The sequence below is a fragment of the Gorilla gorilla genome, chromosome 17 (genome assembly GCF_029281585.2).
Source record: "Gorilla gorilla gorilla isolate KB3781 chromosome 17, NHGRI_mGorGor1-v2.1_pri, whole genome shotgun sequence".
NCBI lineage: Eukaryota > Metazoa > Chordata > Mammalia > Primates > Hominidae > Gorilla > Gorilla gorilla.
Genome location: NC_073241.2, coordinates 109,340,954 through 109,358,775, shown reverse-complemented (window position 1 = coordinate 109,358,775; position 17,822 = coordinate 109,340,954). Strand labels below are relative to the sequence as shown.

Genomic DNA, 17,822 nt, shown 5'->3' with positions numbered 1-17,822 from the left:
ACGCCTGGCAGGCGGCGTGTGGGCGGGGCCACGGCGCGGGGCGGGACGAAGACAGGGTGCAAGGCGGGCGGGGCAACGACGGCGGAGGGGCGAAGGCCCGAGGCGGGCGGTAGGTGGGCGGGGCGAAGACGGCGCGAGGCGGACGACGTGTGGACGGGGCGACGGCGCGGGGCGGGGCGAAGACTGGACGCAAGAGGGGGCGGGGCGACAACGGCGGAGGGGCGAAGGCGCGAGGCAAACGGCGAGTGGGCGGGGTGAAGACTGACGCGAGGTGGGCGGTGGCTGGGCAGGGCGAAGACTGAAGCGAGAAGGGCAGCGCGAGGTGGGCGACTACCAGAGCGAGGCGAGTGGCGTGTAGGCGGGGTGAAGACAACGCCAGGTGGGCAGTGTGCGGGCGGGGGGGGGCGGCAACGGGGGCGGGGCGAAGGACGACGCGAGGCGGGGCCGGCGGGAGCTGGGCGTGGGGAGGCCGCGTGGGCTGCGCGGAGGGTGTGCGGCTCGGGGAAGCGTGGGAACCGCCTGGTTGCCTGGCGCTGCGTAGCTAGGGAACACGTTTTGTTTAAATACTGGGAACTGACGTAGGCGGGTGCGCTGCACAAAGCAACGAAGGCATCGAAGCCTGGAGACCTGGGCAGGGCCGCTGTCGGCGGGAGGCTGCGAGGGGTCCGTCTGTTTCCGCCACTGGGCCCTCCAGGTCTTTGCTGCTGCGCCGCCTCCTCCCCGGGCACCTAGAGAAAGACCCCAGATTGGGCGTCCTCCCCAGAAGTGGTCTCGCCCCGCCCGCCTCCCCAGAGTCAGCGTGGCCCAGCGGGGAAGCTGCTCCCCCTGGGTGTGGAAAGAGAAGTGAGCGCGACCGCAGTGGTGGGGATGCGTGGGCTGTGACTCCCCCGAGGCGGCTGCTGTGGTGTGAGACACGTCTGTGTGTGTGTGTGTGTGTGGGCGCGTGTGGATGTGTACACGTGTATGTGTGCATATGTGTATATGTATGTACGTGTGTGCATGTGTGTGGACATGTATATGTGTGCATGTGCGTGCGCGTATATATGTGTGTGTGTATGCGTATGTATGTGTGTATATATTGTCAATCGAAGAAAACGACGAGACAAGTCTCTAATCATTTTAGGAGATTTATTTGCCAAAGTTAAGGATGCACCCAGGAGACAGGTCTATGCCTTTCTCCAAAAATGATTTTGAGGGCTCCAGATTTAAAGGGGAGAGGGCGGAGTATTGAGAAGCATAGAGTTTTCACAAACAAAGAGGGGCAGAGGAAAAACGTGGGGAATCTGCATTTTACATAAGATAACGCAGACAAAATGTGGTAGGGGAACAATCAGATGGGCTAGGGTGACTGCACCTGTAAAGATAAGCTATCAATTTGCATTGCCATGGTTAAGTTTTATTTTTTTGAAATGGAATCTCGCTCTGCCGCCCAGGCTGGAGGGCACTGGCGTGATCTCGGCTCACTGCAACCTCCACCTTCCAGGTTCAAACAATTCTCCCGCCTCAGCCTCTCGTGTAGCTGGGATTACAGCTGTGTGCCACCACACCCAGCTACTTTTTGAATTTTTAGTAGAGACGGGGTTTCCCCATGTTGGCCAAGCTGGTCTCAAACTCCTGACCTCAAGTGATCCGCCCAACTCGGCCTTCCAAAGTGCTGGGATTACAGGCGTGAGCCACCGCGCCTGGCCACCATGGTGAAATTTGAACAGCTCACCAGCTCACAACATCTCCTTGTGGGCAAAATATGGGGGAGGCGTGTAGCCTTTCATCTTGTAGCCATCTTATTTAGGAACCAAAACGGGGAGACAGGTTTGCGTGACCCAGTTCCCAGCTTGACTCTTCCCTTTGGCTAAATGAGTTTGGTGTCCCAAAATTTAATTTCCTTTCACATTTCCCCCCTTTTTTTTCTTTAAAATCTTTTGGAGAAAAGCATTTTAAAAAGGAATGTGGGTTCCTGGCCTCAGGTTGCTGCTTCCTCCTTTCTTCCCACCTGCTGGTTTGTTGTTGCTGGGATGGTTTATTCCTAGAAGTTCAAGTCCTCCATCACGAGGAATGCTCATTCCTAGGATATCATGTCCCACGAAGATAAAAAATAGGGAGGAAAGGAAAAAAGAAAGAGGAAAAAAAGAAAAATGTATAGGGACCTAGGCCAGACTTATAGCAACAAAAGGAGGGCAAAACTGGAAGCTAGGTCAGGCTACATTACTGCCTCCTCAATTAGAGCAATTCTCTGAGCAGTCATTACCCTAGCCCTTTCAGTTACACGTGGACTTATTTGCAAACATATACCACAACAACATTATAAGCAAAAACAGGACAGATCAGAAATTATTCTTATTATAAGCACTAGCTTGTGCCACCAAGTTCCCCAGAATCCAAACCAACTGCTCAACCAATCAGTGAGGGTTTTGGGTCTGACAAGTTGATTATCTGGGTTTTCATATCAGTCATAAGCCGGGTTATGTTCTTCATTTTCTGGAATATACACACAACATTCAGTTGTTCTGGTGCAGGTGCCCCCTTGTGCTGCCGTTAGTGTATCTAAAGCCATATGATTTTGCAGCACTGCTTTCTTCATAAGCATGACCCCATCGTTTGGCAAAGAGGTAACTCATGTAGCCATCATTCAGGGCCTTTTGGGTGTAATTTGTTAAGGCTTCTATATCCCATATAGCATCTTCAATAGCTATCTGTGGTACAAAGATTGAAGTTAAATGATCATACCATTGGAATACTGAACGTGTCCAACGAGATTGTAAATGAAAAAGGTTTGCTGTTTTTGGCAGGGTCTGAATTACTCGTCCTTGTGCCCAAGCATAACCTGGGGAGCATCATCCCATCCACCCTGGAGGTGACCACAGCCATAAGTTAGTGCCACATAGCCAATATGTCCCATTTGGAGCTAGCCAATAAATACTTGGTCACTGCACCCAGTCGGTGGCATGCCATTCAGTGTCTCATAATACGATAATGTGGTCACAACATTCTCCAGGTGTCCACCCCATATATCTTCCTACTGTTTGGCCACAGGTCCTGGGTGCGATTTCTTTGCTCCCAGCACAAAGGAGCATTTTGACTGAGCTGGCCAAACGAAGGGGTGAACCAGATAAATCCATCCCAGGTTTGCATTATTCCATTGTGAAAACGGGCCATTGTTTGGGGCATGGTCACCACTTTGTTTTAGTTGGGGGAAATGCTGAAGTGAGAGCTAATGAGCGGTCCTTTCCACTGAAAAACTTTTCCCATGTCCTTTGTTCTTAAGAGTGTTTTTATTTGTTCATTTATTTTGACATGGAATCTCACTCCATCGCCCAGGCTGGAGTGCAGTGGTGTGTTCTCAGCTCACTGCAACCTCCAACTCCCGGGTTCAAGCAATTCTCCTGCCTCAGCCTACCAAGTAGCTGGGATTACAGGCATGCACCACCACACCTGGCTAATTTTTGCATTTTTAGTAGAGACAGGGTTTCACCATGTTGACCAGGCCTGGTCTGAAACTCCTGATCTCAAATGATCCACCCGCCTCGGCCTCCTAAAGTGCTAGGATTACAGGCGTGAGCCACTGCGCCTGGCCAAGAGTGTTTTTAATGGGCCTACTATATATGTTGTCTTTTGTTATGCCAGCACGAAGGATACCAAACTGTTTCTGTGATGTAATAAATTTTTGGTATTCTATCCAGTCCTGACCTTGGAAGGAGGATACCCACCACTGGAGGCTGGAGCCACTGGAAAGAGGCGTGAGTCCGCATATCAAGCAGGTGTTCTTATGTAATTTGTCTGCATAATCCTGAGCCCATTGTAGAAACAGGTTTGTTTCGTGGGCATCAGTGGGTGGCAGTGGCAAGAAGGTGAAGGGATACATGATTAATAATAGCAAGGTTGTGAAATTCATCTTAGTTACTAAAGGGTGTTAAATCAGACAAGGCAAGTGCCTTGTTCTTTATTAGACAGCAGATGACAGTATATCTAGGACAATAATTGTAATGGTTATTGTACAGTAAACATAGGCATTTCTTTGTGTACAGGCCTGGTCCTGTGTCTCGGGTTTAAGCAGTCCACAACAGCTGTTGTCTGCTTCTAATCCTGGGTTGAAGGTCAATGTTTAGTGAACTGGAGGCAAAGGTCTTTGGTGGGAGTTACAGTCCACTCAGGAGGTTGTGCCTTAAGATGAGAGAGATGAATCCATGAGTCTACACCTTCTAATTTTATGGGACATAGATTAGTCAATAGTACCTGGTGTGGGCCCTTCCATTGGGGTTGAAGGGAATTCTTTATTAGATGTCTTTTCCAATAGACAAAATCTCTGGGTTGCAGATTGTGACCAGGCACCTTATCTTCATGGAGCACACTATGAAAGGAATTCTTTATCAAATCTTGGCTTTTTTTTAAGGCGATGAGTCCCTCACAATGTTGCAATATATCTCCCTTGAGAAAAGTTGGGTTGATTATGTTTGTTCCCATACACGTGGGCCTCCGTTATTATTTCTTGAGGACACAGTTGTTTTCCAAAAGGGGTGGATTGGAGTTTAAGCAGCACTAGGGGGAGTGCTTTGGGCTAGGCGAGGTGAAATGCCTGGAGGTGAATTTAGCCAGTTGTGCCTCTCCACTAGGCCTGAGGATTGGGGATGGTAGGCACAATGGAAATGTGAAAATATGAGCCAAGTTTTACAAATATTTTGAATAACCTGGCCAGTAAAGTGAGTTCCCCTGTCGCTGTGACGTTCACCTGGGACTCGCCACAGTGGGATAATTTTTTCTAGTAGGATTTTTCCAACTGCCGTGGCTGTGGCTTGCCTGCAGGGAAAGCTTTAACCCAATGGGAAAACATGCAGAGCATTAGTAAAACATACTTGTAATCTTGAGATGATAGCAGCTGAATAAAATCAAGCTGCCATACCTCAGAAGGTCCAGCTGGAAGGGGAAAGTGACCCTGGGCGACTTTCCTTTATATTAGGGACAAATAACACATCAAGAGTAAATCTTTTGTGCCACTGTGAAGGATGGTTTCCGGTAATATTGTTTATGCTGGGATATCATTTTATCTGGGTTACAATGGGTTAGATTATGGACATATTCCATAAGGGGCACCTGGCATCCCACTGGAATAATGGTTATTAGGTCCACACCGTATTTCAGTTTCGGGAGAAAAGTGTCTCCCTGACTGTTTCCAGGTAGATTTCTCTTTTGCAGGAGCTCTGCTCTGGATTTCTTTCAACATGTTTCTAAGTGTTTCGGGTTTTATGGCCGTTTGGTCCTGGATTGGGGCTGGTGGCTCAGGTGCTGCTCTTTTAGCAGTGGCATCAGCCAATTGGTTACCCTTTCTGTGGTGTCTAATTTTGAGTGACTGGGATTTTTATAATTGCCAAACATTTGGGTTTATAATAGCTTCTAACAGCTCTGATACATGTTGTACATTTTTTATGGGTTGCCCTGAGGAGGCTAAATATCCTCCGTCTTTCCATAGCATCCCAAAGTCATGCAAACCCCAGAAGCATAGCAGCTGTCAGTGCAAATGTTTGCAGCCTTGTATTTTGCCAATTGACAACCACGGGTCAGGGCAATCAACTCGGCCACTTGAGATGATCTGGCTTCCAGAAGAGGACCGGCTTTAATTACCTCTGGTAAGGAAACTACAGCATATCCTGCTCCAAAATTTCCATCCTCTCCTCTTAAATAAGACCCATCTGTATACCATTCTATTTTAGCATGATCCAGTGGCATCTCTTGTAGGTCTGTCCTGGAGGTGAGAAGTCAGTCAGTCATCAGAACACAGTCATGAGGGGTCTTGTCAGAAGGGCCTGGCAAGAGAGTAGCCAGATTAAGATTATTATACTGGAAGTAGTAATATCGGAAGATGGTACAAGCAAAATTTGATAAGAGGCTGACCGGTTGACAGACACACGTTGAGTATGATGAGAGTTTAGAAGGGTCTCAGGAGAATGTGGCACAGAAATGGTAAGGGGGGAACCCATACTTATTTCTTCAACAGACTTGTACAGAAGGGCCATGGTTGCTACTGCTCTCACACAAGGAGGCAGCCCTCAAGCCACCGGGTCCAGGTGTTGGCTAAAATAGCCTATAGGCCTCTGATGATCACCGTGTTTCTGGATCAGTACCCTGGATGCAGTACCTCCAGTTTTGTGTATGGAAAGGGAGAAAGGCAGTTTGTAGTTTGGGTGCCCTAAGGCTGGGGCATTAGTTAGAATTTCCTTTATTTGTTTTACAGCTGATTGTCCCGCAAGAGTCCACAAGACAGGATCAGGTTGTTCATTTTTTAAGTATGCCTACAGAGTTTGAGTCATAAAGAAGAATGTGGTTTCCAGTTTCTACAATAGCCAGCCAGGACCCAAAATCCTCTAAATTGCTTATTAGTCACAGGCACTGGGAAAGCTAAAATTCCTCTCACTCTGTCAGGGTTAATACTCAGTCCTTTGACTGAGATAATATGCCTCCAAATGCTTAACTTGCAGCAAGCATAGCTGAAGTTTGTCTTTGGACACTTTGTGTCCTTTGGTGGCTGTTTGAGTAAATATAGACCATGTTCCTGGGAGGAAGATAGTGCGTCTGAACAAAGGAGAAGGTCACCTACATACTGAATGAGTGTTGAGCCCTGGGGAAAAATTAAATCCTCTAAATCAGCTTTTAATATTTGGGAAAAGTAAGTGGGACTTTGTGTATACCCTTGAGGCATTACCGTCCACATATATTGCCCTTCTTTCCAAGTAAAGGTAAACAAATACCGGCTGTCTGGATCTACAGGAATACTAAAGAAGGCACTGCAGAGATCTGCAACTGAGAAATACTGGCTGATAGTGGGTGTAGCTGATAGGATATGTGGGTTGGGACTATTGGGTGTCTGGGTATTGCGATATTATTTATTGCCCTCAAGTCCTGTACAAATCTCCATCCCCTCCTGCTTATTTTTTTGCTTTTGTTTTTGTTTTTGTTTTACAGGGAATATGGGGCTGTTGCAGGGGCTTGTGCAGGGAATAGTGAGTCCCCTTTTCAGGTAATCTTCTATGATAGGGGCGATTCCATCTATGGCTTCCTCTACAATATCGGATACAAAACTGTTTAAGGTTGAGTAGGGGTTTCTTAGGGTTTATCTCTACCTTTATGGGAATGGCTGAGAATATTTTCCCTATATCTGTATTTGACTGAGACCGTAAGTGGAACGGACATCCTTGAGCAAGCGTTCTGCTTCTGGTGTAAACAGGAAAATTGGGGAAGCTAAGAGGAGTTTTATCATTTCTTATTCTTTATTCCAGTGTCTTCTCTTCTCCCCTGATATTTCCTCCTCTCTCTCCAATTCATTTTCCTGGTCACAAGATGATGTTTTAACATTACTGGTAGTAAATTGTGGTACATTGTCAGGACATTATTTTAATTTGGTATTTTTGGTCCTCCGGTTCCAATTCTTAAAAAAGTTCACCTTTTGATGAAGAAGATATATCGGCATTATGGATGTTGAGGAGATCATGGCCCAAAAGATTGACAAGGGCCGCGAGGCATATAAGAAACATGTGGGACCTGCTGAGCACGTCACACTTAGAGCCTGTGGTGGGGGAGCTGAACCCAATGAAACGAGAAGGTAAAGGTTTGTACTTAAAACAAGTAAGATTGTTTTATTAGACATACCCACCATGTTAACTTTTTTATTACGCCGAGGAATGGGGTTTCTAAATAAGCTGGGATTTGTCAGAGATATAGTCATGCCTGTGTCAATAAAGGCAGTTGTCAGCTCAAGGTTATTATATTAATCTCCCTCAGTTTTTTTTTGTCAGGGTAGAATATTTGGAGACGTGAAACTCCTGTACTTTCTCAGAGCACCCTAGTCTTCCTGAGTTGCATTTTCCTGCCTTTTCTTTCATTTCAGCCTACGGCAATCCCCTTTAAGGGGTCCCGGACTTTTACAGCAGCAACAGACTGGGAGGGAAGGGTTCTCAGACCTAGAGAACTTAAAAATCTTTCTGGGGCTGATAGGTTTTGAAGTTAATTGCTTTAGCTGTACATGCATAACTCCAGCAATCTTCTGTTTTTCCTTTTTTATCGTAGTGTGGGATAATTGGTCAGCTAAGTTAACCAGTTCATTAGTTCTGGCTATGGCCCAGTTTATCATGTGGCATTTTACAAGGGTGGCTAAATCATCATCTAGTCCGTTTAATAAATTTGCCTTTAATAATGTATCATTTCTATTTTCAAAGCAATCAGCTGTCATCTCACAATATTGTCTAAAAGTTGTATCAAGATGTGTGAAATAATCTAAAACTAATGCATTTGGGTTCTGGCAGCATTGCTGGATTTTTCTCCAATCCACAGCCCTTTGGAGCACTGGAGGAATAGTATTTAACAGTCATTGCTCGCTCCTGTGCATCTTTACACCTGTCTTCTGGATTTGGGGGGGCTGGTTGTTGTGGCTCTACTGGGCCTTCAGGGGTCAAATCTGTTATAGGGTCTGACCATTGTGCTTTTTCTAGCTGTTTTTTAACTTTAGCTTCTGAGACCAACATGTGGACCAGCTGATAAAGGTCTGAATGACCTGGGTCATAGGTTCTGATACTGAGCTCAAATTCTTGGGCAAACCTGATTGGATCTTTATGGGGGCCAGGAAATTCTTTAACTATGACTCACAATTCAGCCTTTGACCAAGGTTGGTAGACAATCACTGGAGCTCCCCTACCTGTTACCAGTTGTTCCCAAAATGGGGTGGTCATAAGAGAAATCTCCATAGGATTCCCCTTTTCTACATCTTCCAGATGAGACGCTGCCATTGGGGCTGTCGGGGAATCAGCAGCAGCTGGGGTCTTTGAAGTCCGATTCCTGCCTGCCTTTTGTTGAGCGAGTGTTAAACATGAAGGAGAAAAGTGGGACAGATCTGGTCTGGGGAAGTTCAGAGAGGTCAGGGTACAGTGGGAGTGTAGGTGGAGTTACCAAGTGGGAATAAGGGATTTCAAGGATTTCTTTAAGAGACGTGAAAGATTAGAGAGTTCTTGATCAGCATTTCTAAGTTGCTTGTTTGCCTCCTATAGGGAGATGAGGCAGTCTTCACCCCTTTTGCTACTCTCCAGATACCACTGAAAATAACTCTCCCATTCTGGTTGCTTATTTGTTGTGCCTGCATTTTTTATCCTGGTTCTCAGGTACACTAATTCGGGCATCTCAAAAGATCCCCATTTAGGTCATTGTAACTTAGAATCTGCTTTAGTTATAGTGGCCCACTTGTTTAAATATTTGCATGATGATTTGTGATTTGCCATAAGTACTTTGCATATAGCCAGCCAGAGTTTCTAAAGGGGAATTTTGTGTTATGCAGCTGCTGGGGTCTTAGAGGACTTGTTCCTCATAATTTAGAGCTCCTTTTCAGATTTGATGAAGTTGGGACATATGTCGGACCCAAAATGTGCTGCTTGCAGACCTGGCTTTTCAGGGCCGTTACCTCCTGAACCGGTTTGGTCTACCTGTGTCATGGCTACCTGGCACAAGTGTGTCAGGGGCTCAAGTTGCAGGAGGGGTCGGTTCCTTATATGCACCTGCCGGCTGAGATGAGACCCTAAATATGTTCTTCTGAAAGAGGAAACCTATTTGGAGCTGCTGCACGTCTTAGGGAGCGTTTCTCCCAGACACCCTCAGGTGATTCTCAGTTGCCTGAGAATGCCCCGAAAGGCTGAGAGAAGCAAGGTGCTCTATTTCTCCAGCATGGAAGATTCCACAGTCATGAGCTAGAGGGTTCAGAGTTGGTCAAATCTGATTGGGGAAAGGACTGAAACATATACACATACACACACACACAAAGCAGAGACAAGCAACAAAAACAGTTAAGCAAAACTAACAATGATCACACAAAATATACGATTTCTAAGCACTCCAAGTGTAAGCAGGAAGTTAGCACCAGCTGGTTGTTAGTGCTAATTTTAGTCATTTAAAGAATTTGCAAGACAGAATTCCAAACCAGTTTCTTACCTAGGGATAGGGCCCAAGCTGGAGACTGCTCTCTGCCAATGCAGAAACAGACAAACTCACCTTCCATGATGGAAGCCAGTGGAAAAACTCCCACAAAAAGGGAGTTTTTTTTTTTTTAAACAGCGAATAAACCTCAGACCCCCCCAACTGAGAAACATTGGAAGATCAGGGATCCCTGGAGGAAGAGGTCCCAGACTTCGGCAAATTGTCCTGTTGGTTCGGGCTACAAGGTACCCGAGCCAGTACCAAGCACTGAAAGGGAAACTGCCCCAGGCCAGGCTACTTTCACTCAGGATCCCTTCGTGGTTACCAGATGTCAATCGAAGAAAGTGACAAGACAAATCTCAATCATTTTAGAAAATTTATTTGCCAAAGTTAAGGACGTGCCCAGGAGACAGGCCTATGCTTTTCTTCAGAGATGACTTTGAGGGCTTCAAATTTAAAGGGGAAAGGGTGGGATATTGAGAAGCACAGAATACTGAGATCTTGCTGGGTAAAGTTAGTCAGTGTCTTAGTAATCAGGAATGTAATTCAAAAAGTTATTGTTTTTGTAACTTCCTAGAAGCAGGGAATTCAATATTTTAGTCTAAATTTTTACCTAGTAAAGTCCCGTCTATCCCTCAATAATAAATATTCATGGTAACATATGGGAGGATATTTCACCCTGAGTGAATATCCTCTTCTCCATTTGGTTCTTTTTTCTTTCATATAAAAGTTCAGCATTGTTCAATAAATTTAAGCAGTTCCTTTATAAGACAAGTTAATTTTCTTATGCTGGTTGCATGGGGGGCGGGGGGCATGCTATGGGGACATCCTATCAAACCCCAAACCTCTCTAACTTTTGCCTGAAAAGAATTTGGAGTCAGAGTTTTTACATAACATTTGCAACCCTACGGCGCCACCTAGTGGAATAGGATTTTTCTCCATGGGAAGCCCCGTCAGCCCTCTTCCCCAAACTTCTAGTTTCCTAATTCTTTTTCCTTTTATATCCCTCTATCAGTGATCAGGCAACATGTCCTATTTGTAAACAAAAAAACTCCACTTTCAACAGCCAGGAGGAAGCTATCCTAATAAAACAGGTCTTAGCTTCAATACTGTCCCCATCAAAGGAAGGGCAGCCATTCAATTCTTATGTTCTTTTAAGGCACCTGTTCTGCATTCAATGACATTGGGATTTAAACAAACAAAAAAATTTTGTGTTTGAAAGTTAATCAGTCCCATTCTGTGGGATTCCAATTTTTCACTGGGGCCATAGCAGGGGAAGCCAAATATGGTATTAAAACACCCTCCATTAAAGAGTCTTGCCCAAGTCCAACTACTACATAATCTCTCCCAGGCCTATTGGGTACCTTGGGAGCCTTTAGGCTGAGTGGGTCTAAGAATCCAACAGGGTGGAAAGCTAGGGTCTTGCACAGGTAAGTGTGACTAGTCCTGCATACTACGTCCTCTGGATCCATGAGTAAAGGTCACACTTGTATCCATGGGGTGGCACCTATAATGGTTGCCAGGACCCAGAGAAGAGAAGGAAAGAGGAGAAGGGCAAAAGGGCAACACCTTTTCTCTCTTTCCTTCCACCCTTGGTCACGCCAAAGCAAGGAAGGGGACTAAGGAACACCTTGTCTCCCACTCTCTAGATGGGTAACAAACCATCTGCATTCTGTACTTCCCTTGAGTGCATTCTAAATCACTGGAACTCCTTTAACCCTACGACTCTAAAGAGAAAGTGGCGTATATTCTATTACACAAGGGCGTGGCCTTATTACCATCTTGGGAACAAACAAACCTGGCCTGAGGAAAGTCTTGATTTCTATACTATTCAACAACTAAAACTTTTCTGTAGGCAAAAGGGCAAATAGTCCAAGGTTCCCAGTGTACAGGTTTTCTTTGCCTTGCAAGATAACCTAAATCTTTGTAAGCATTGTACAGTTAACCCCACCCTTTTGGCAGCCACGTCAGGCAAGCGTGCAAAGGATGGTTCCCCAGAGTCAAGAAAAAAACCCTTGGGGAACCCTCGAAAAAAACTTCTGGGTGTCCTACCTGCCCCACAATAGCCAGATCATTAGCTCCTCTGGTAGTGCCCCTCAAAAAATTCCCAACTTCGCCGTTGCCCCTGCAGGAAATGCCCAATGGTGTTACTAGGGCTCAAGTTTCCTGCTCATTGCAGGACCTTAAATAAAGGGGGACCTGGGCAGGTTCTCTAATAACCCTAATAAATATATAGAGGTTTTCCAAAATTTAATCCAAGTGTTTAATCTAACTTAAAAGATGCTATGCTACTTCTAAGCCAAACCCTATTGCAAAAAAAAAAAAAAGATATTCTAGCCCGTATGGGAGCCACCATCCTTATGGCTCCAGAACAAACTCTTTGTCCTCCCCTTATTAAAAACCAGTGTTAATCCAGAGGTGTGGACAAGTCACGGGAAAATTGGCCAGGCTACAACTGTTATACTGGTCCAAATTCACCTTAAAAATTCCACCTTCTTCCGTAACCAAAAGCAGTACCCCCTAAAGCCAAAAGCTGAGAAACAGAACAAAAACCTAAAAGCCATTATGAATAAATTAAAAGCACAAAACCTTCTCAAGCGTTGCAACACCCCAATATTAGGGGTACAGAAACCCAGTGGGAAATGGAGGCTAGTTCAGAACCTCCATCTTGTTAATAAAGCTATAGTTCCAATCCATCCAGTGGTTCCTAATCCTTATACTTTGCTAACTCAAATACCTAAGGGAACTAAATGATTGAGTTTTAAACCTAACAAGTGCCTTTTTCTGCATACCATTGCACCCTAACTCCCAATACTTGTTTGCTTTAAGAAAGTCCCTCCAACCAGCCAGGGGCAGTGGCTCACACCTGTAATCCCAGCACTTTGGGAGGCCGAGGCGGGCAGATCACGAGGTCAGGAGATCAAGACCATCCTGGCTAACACAGTGAAACCCCGTCTCTACTAAAAAATACAAAAAATTAGCGAGGCGTGGTGGTGGGTGCCCATAGTCCCAGCTACTCGGGAGGCTGAGGCAGGAGAATGGCGTGAACCCGGGAGGTGGAGCTTGCAGTGAGCTGAGATCATGCCACTGTAGTCCAGCCTGGGCAACAGAGCAAGACTCCGTCTCAAAAAAAAAAAAGATCCCTCCAACCGGGCTAACTAGTTAACCTGTACAGTGCTGCCTCAGGGAGTCCAAAACAGTGCCCACCTGTTTGGGCAAGCATTATCAAAAAATCTCTCTTGAGTTTTCTCATCCTCAGGTTAAAGTTTTACAATATGTAGATAATATTATCCTCTGTGCCCCAACTGAGGGGGTTTCTCAAGAAGGCACTAACGCTCTTTATTTTCTAGCAGGAAGAGGATATAAAGTTTCCAAATCTAATGCTCAGCTCTGTCAAACTTCAGTGAGGTACCTTGGTCTAGTCTTGTCAGAAAGAACCAAAACATTAGGTGAGAAGATAATTAAGACTATTTCCCCATTTTCCCTCCCTGGAACACTCAAACAGCTAAGAGGATTTTTGGGCATTACAGGTTTTTGTAAATTGTAAATACCTGGGTACAGTAAAATGGCTTGCCCTTTATACTGCCTTATAAAATAAACTCAATCAGCTACAAACTCACTCCCTAACTTAAAAACCTGAGGCTCAGAAGGCCTTTAATCAGCTAAAGCCTGACTTAAAGCACCTATGCTCAGTCTTCCCATAGGGAAGGCATTTAATCTTTATGTCTCAAAAAGAAAGGGAATAGCCTTGGGAGTTTTAACTTAGGCTCAAGGTCCACCCCAGCAGCCATTTGGTTACCTAAGCAAAAAGCTTAACTTGGTGGCTAAAAAATGGCCAGCTTGCCTCTGAGCAGTTGCAGTTGCATGGTTGAGTTAGCCATGAGGAATAACTTAACTGTTTACACACCCCATAATGTAGCAGCACTGCTATCCTCTAAGGGAAGTCTCTGGCTAACAGGTAATCACCTCCTCAAATATGAAGCTTTGCGGCTGGAAAAACCTGCAGTTCAGTTAAAGACCTGTCCTGGCCTGAACCCAGCCACTTTTCTCCCAGAGGAAACTGGAGAACCTGAACAGGAGTGTAAACAAATGGTGGTGCAAATCTATGCAGCCAAAAAAACCTCAAGGAAATAGGAGGAGGAAGTCACATCTTACGTGGATGGCGGTGGGCAAAGAGAGAGCCTGTGCTGGCAAACTCCTGTTTTTAAAGCCATCAGATTTCCTGAGACTCATTCACTATCATGAGAACAGTGCAGGAAAGACCCGCCCCCACAATTCAATCACCTTTCACCGGGTTCCTCCCACAACACAAGGGAATTGTGGGAGTTACAATTCAAGTTGAGATTTGGGTGGGTACACAGCCAAACCATATCACTATCTTGGGGTTCCCTCTGCTGGCTTTACCTTTAACCATTAAAAATGGATATAAATAAAACATGGTATGGGAGCATTTTTAATGCTACCCAAAAAAACACACACCCTGAGGGTAAGACTTTAGACTAGGTAAAGTTAATAAGATAGCAAATGTCTTCTGCTTTAAAAGCAGAGGAAAAGAACCATACTTGGGAAACGTTTAAATATTCCAAAAGTATGCTCATAATTGCTAAGAGTACAGAGATCTGGAGACTAAGAAGGAACAAGGGTGACACCAAACTGGGAGAGACTATAGAAAAATTTTAATCTAGCCAGACCTCCTAGGTGGAATTCCCAGTGGGAATAGCTATCCCTGGGCAGAAATGCCACCCCTTGCCAACCTTATTATCAGGTAATAAATAACACATGGTCCTTGATATGGTTTGGCTGTGTCCCCACCAAAATCTCAACTTGAATTTTATCTCCCAGAATTTCCATGTGTTGTGGGAGGGACCCAGGGGGAGGTACTTGAATCATGGGAACCAGTCTTTCCTGTGCTATTCTCATGATAAATTCTCTTGAGATCTGATGGGTTTATCAGGGGTTTTTGCTTTAGCTTCTTCCTCATTTTCTCTTGCTGCCACCATGTAAGAAGTGCCTTTCACCTCCCACCATGATTTTGAGACCTCCCCAGCCATTTGGAAATAAGTCCAATTAAACCTTTTCTTGTTCCTAGTTTCAGGTATGTCTTTATCAGCAGCATGAAAACAAACTAATGCAGTACATTGGTACCAGTAGAGTCGGGTGTTGCTGAGAAGATATCCGAAAATGCGGAAGTGACTTTGGAACTAGGTAACAGGCAGACATTGGAAAAGTTTTAAGGGCTCAAGAGAAGACAGGAAAGTGTAGGAAAGTTTGGAACTCCCTAGAGTCTTGTTGAATGGCTTTGTCCAACATTTGGTAGCGATATGGACAATAAAATTCTAGCTGAGGTAATTTCAGATGAAGATGAGGAATTTGTTGGGAACTGGAGCAAAGGTGACTCTTGTTATGTTTTAGCAAAGAGACTGGGGGCATTTTGCCCCTGCCCTAGAGAACTGTGGAACTTTTAACTCGAGAGAGATGATTTAGGGTATCTGGCGGAAGAAATTTCTAAGCAAAGCATTCAAAAAGTGACGGGTGCTGTTAAAAGCATTTTGTTTCAAGGAATTTATCCATTTCTTCTAGATTTTCTAGTTTATTTGCATAGAGGTGTTTGTAGTATTCTCTGATGGTAGTTTGTATTTCTGTGGGATCAGTGGTGATATCCCCTTTATCATTTTTTATTGCGGCTATTTGATTCTTCTCTCTTTTTTTCTTTATTAGTCTTGCTAGCAGTCTATCAATTTTGTTGATCCTTTCAAAAAACCAGCTCCTGGATTCATTACTTTTTTGAAGGGTTTTTTTGGTCTCTATTTCCTTCAGTTCTGCTCTGATTTTAGTTATTTCTTGCCTTCTGCTAGCTTTTGAATGTGTTTGCTCTTGCTTTTCTAGTTCTTTTAATTGCGATGCTAGCGTGTCAATTTTGGATCTTTCCTGCTTTCTCTTGTGGGCATTTAGTGCTATAAATTTCCCTCTACACACTGCTTTGAATGTGTCCCAGAGATTCTGGTATGTTGTGTCTTTGTTCTCGTTGGTTTCAAAGAACATCTGTATTTCTGCCTTCATTTCGTTGTGTACCCAGTAGTCATTCAGGAGCAGGCTGTTCAGTTTCCACGTAGTTGAGCAGTTTTGAGTGAGTTTCTTAATCCTGAGTTCTAGTTTGATTGCACTGTGGTCTGAGAGACAGTTTGTTATAATGGATAAATTCCTTGACACATACACTCTCCCAAGACTAAACCAGGAAGAAGTTGAATCTCTGAATAGACCAATAACAGGAGCTGAAATTGTGGCAATAATCAATAGCTTACCAACCAAAAAGAGTCCAGGACCAGATGGATTCACAGCCGAATTCTACCAGAGGTACAAGGAGGAACTGGTACCATTCCTTCTGAAACTATTCCAATCAATAGAAAAAGGGAATCCTCCCTAACTCATTTTATGAGGCCAGCATCATCCTGATACCAAAGCCTGGCAGAGACACAACAAAAAAAGAGAATTTTAGACCAATATCCTTCATGAACATTGATGTAAATATCCTCAATAAAATACTGGCAAACCGAATCCAGCAGCACATCAAAAAGCTTATCCACCATGATCAAGTGGGCTTCATCCCTGGGATGCAAGGCTGGTTCAATGTACACAAATCAATAAATGTAATCCAGCATATAAACAGAACCAAAGACAAAAACCACATGATTATCTCAATACATGCAGAAAAGGCCTTTGACAAAATTCAACAACCCTTCATGCTAAAAACTCTCAATAAATTAGGTATTGATGGGACGTATCTCAAAATAATAAGAGCTATCTATGACAAACCCACAGCCAATATCATACTGAATGGGCAAAAACTGGAAGCATTCCCTTTGAAAACTGGCACAAGACAGGGATGCCCTCTCTCACCACTCCTATTCAACATAGTGTTGGAAGTTCTGGCCAGGGCAGTTAGGCAGGAGAAGGAAATAAAGGGTATTCAACTAGGAAAAGAGGTAGTCAAATTGTCCCTGTTTGCAGATGACATGATTGTATATCTAGAAAACCCCATCATCTCAGCCCAAAATCTCCTTAAGCTGATAAGCAACTTCGGCAAAGTCTCAGGATACAAAATCAATGTACAAAAATCACAAGCATTCTTATACGCCAATAACAGAGAGCCAAATCATCAGTGAACTCCCATTCACAATTGCTTCAAAGAGAATAAAATACCTAGGAATCCAACTTACAAGGGATGTGAAGGACCTCTTCAAGGAGAACTACAAACCGCTGCTCAGTGAAATAAAAGAGGATACAAACAAATGGAAGAACATTCCATGCTCATGGGTAGGAAGAATCAATATCGTGAAAATGGCCATTCTGCCCAAGGTAATTATAGATTCAATGCCATCCCCATCAAGCTACCAATGACTTTCTGCACAGAACTGGAAAAAACTACTTTAAAGTTCATATGGAACCAAAAAAGAGCCCGCATTGCCAAGTCAATCCTAAGCCAAAAGAACAAAGCTGGAGGCATCACGCTACCTGACTGCAAACTATACTACAAGGCTACAGTAACCAAAACAGCATGGTACTGGTACCAAAACAGAGATATAGATCAATGGAAGAGAACATAGCCCTCAGAAATAACGCCGCATATCTACAACTATCTGATCTTTGACAAACCTGAGAAAAACAAGCAATGGGGAAAGGAATCCCTATTTAATAAATGGTGCTGGGAAAACTGGCTAGCCATATGTAGAAAGCTGAAACTGGATCCCTTCCTTACACCTTATACAAAAATTAATTCAAGATGGATTAAAGACTTAAAAGTTAGACCTAAAAACCATAAAAACCCTAGAAGAAAACCTAGGCATTACCATTCAGGACATAGGCATGGGCAAGGACTTCAT

General features: G+C 44.3%; 1 protein-coding gene across 1 annotated transcript in view; it reads left to right on the top strand.

Annotated features, from left to right (window-relative positions):
* The first annotated feature begins 242 nt into the window (after positions 1–242).
* The window catches only part of TXNL4A (thioredoxin like 4A), a 60,912-nt gene continuing 43,332 nt past the window's right edge, over positions 243–17,822 (top strand). Inside the window, exon 1 of the mRNA XM_063699331.1 lies at positions 243–379. The gene's annotated coding sequence lies outside the window, so the exon portion shown is untranslated. The remainder of the gene's footprint in view (positions 380–17,822) is intronic.